This window comes from Vitis vinifera, chromosome 4 (genome assembly GCF_030704535.1).
Source record: "Vitis vinifera cultivar Pinot Noir 40024 chromosome 4, ASM3070453v1".
In the NCBI taxonomy this organism is placed as follows: Eukaryota; Viridiplantae; Streptophyta; class Magnoliopsida; order Vitales; family Vitaceae; genus Vitis; species Vitis vinifera.
Genome location: NC_081808.1, coordinates 22,463,468 through 22,465,430, shown reverse-complemented (window position 1 = coordinate 22,465,430; position 1,963 = coordinate 22,463,468). Strand labels below are relative to the sequence as shown.

At 24.6% G+C, this 1,963-nt stretch overlaps 1 long non-coding RNA gene across 1 annotated transcript; it reads right to left on the bottom strand.

Annotated features, from left to right (window-relative positions):
* Positions 1-208: 208 nt before the first annotated feature.
* Positions 209-928, bottom strand: LOC132253597 (uncharacterized). The gene is made up of 3 exons (XR_009465460.1): positions 784-928; positions 573-633; positions 209-478 (listed from the first exon to the last, which is right to left on the bottom strand). It is a non-coding gene; the product is annotated as an uncharacterized LOC132253597 (long non-coding RNA).
* Between the last annotated feature and the right edge of the window lie 1,035 nt (positions 929-1,963).

Below are 1,963 nucleotides of genomic sequence, written 5' to 3'. Positions count from 1 at the left end.
CCTGTATTTCAAGATTTAATGAGTTTTAGAGATTTTTATTGAAGAAAATAAACATGGATCTATGTTATCATAAATGAACAAATCTAAGAATTAATTTTTTTTTTCAAATAGAAACATTATTCAAAGAATAAGCATTACTATACAATACCTATGGAAAAATTCATGTAGTAGCTAAGGGACTCACCATGCATGGTGATCATGATGCATCAACATGATTCATGATTAGTTGTAACATAAAAGTAGCCCGTTCTCCTCTAATTTCATCGAATTCTACTTGAGAATATGTTTTTTTTATTACCAAACTGAAATCAAATAAGAAAATAACATTAAAATGCATAACATTTGGAAGCCTAAAACTATGTACAATTCATTAAATAAGTAATACCTTTGAAGAAATAATTGTAGGATAAAAAATTATCTCTTTAATGAATCTCATAACAAAGTAGCCACATTCGAACCCTCCTTCTTGTCTTGGACACTAATCGATCAATTATAAAATAACATTAGTACTCACATATATAAATGGTGCAAATGCATAAGCTAACGTGTAAAGAAAAAATTTTGGATGTCACCTGCACTAGTTGCTAAGATGGCTCCCTCTTAGATGTTTTCTTTGCAGATATTCGAAGAGCCCTATGTAAATAAGTTCAATGGGTACATTTTTAAAATAGGTAAATGTTATATGTTTTAATATATATAAATAATAAAAAAAAATGTGTTTGAGGTGAATGTATTTTTTTTTATTTAAAAACAATACTATGAAAAATAATAGGAAGAACTTACATGTTTACGATATCCTTTAAGTCCTCACATGGTTTGTGATGCATAGGGTCAAGATAGTGGACTATCATTTTCCTTGGCTCAAGCACTACCTAAATATAAACCCTTTAAGTCCTCATATCTATTTCTATTAACAAAATATAAAAACTTTCCAAAACTCAACTATTTAAACATAAAAACAAAATCAAATAAAATATCTAGCTAATTGGATTTTAGAAACTAAATAAACTATAAATAAACTAAATATAAAAATTAAATAAAATATCTATGCCCATGAATTAATTGAAGAGGATAGAAAGACATAGAGAGAACATGGCTATGGTTATGATTTCCATCTTATCATTTCCTGTCAATACCACACATGCCCATTTTAAGGTTGGACACTACTTTTGTTGCTGGACTTGGAAAGGGAACTTTAAAATTGAAAACATAAATAAACCCTTATGTAAAAAAAAAAAAACATTAAAATATAATTGAGCATTAAAATATTTACTTCTTTCATCACTTTCATTTGAATATTAATAATCTCTTATTAAGATAGATACTTACAATTTAACAAAATAGAAATTCCTAATAATAAAAAGTATAAAATTTTTATTTCTATTAACAAAATATAAAAACTTTCCAAAACTCAACTACTTAAATATAAAAATAAAATCAAATAAAATATCTAGCTAATTGGATTTTAGAAACTAAATAAACTATAAATAAACTAAATATAAAAACTAAATAAAATATCTATGCCCATGAATTAATTGAAGATGATAGAAAGACATAGAGAGAACATGGCTATGGTTATGATTTCCATCTTATCATCTCCCGTCAATACCACACATACCCATTTTAAGGTTGGACACTACTTTTGTTACTGGACTTGGAAAGGGAACTTTAAAATTGAAAACATAAATAAACCCTTATGTAAAAAAAAAAAAAAAAACATTAAAATATAATTGAACATTAAAATATTTACTCTCTTTCATCACTTTCATTTGAATATTAATAATATCTTATTGAGATAGATACTTACAATTTAACAAAATAGAAATTCCTAATAATAAAAAATATAAAAATTTCTATTTCTATTAAAAAAATATAAAAACTTTCCAAAACTCAAATACTTAAATATAAAAACAAAATCAAATAAAATATCTAATTAATTGGATTTTAGAAACTAAATTAACTA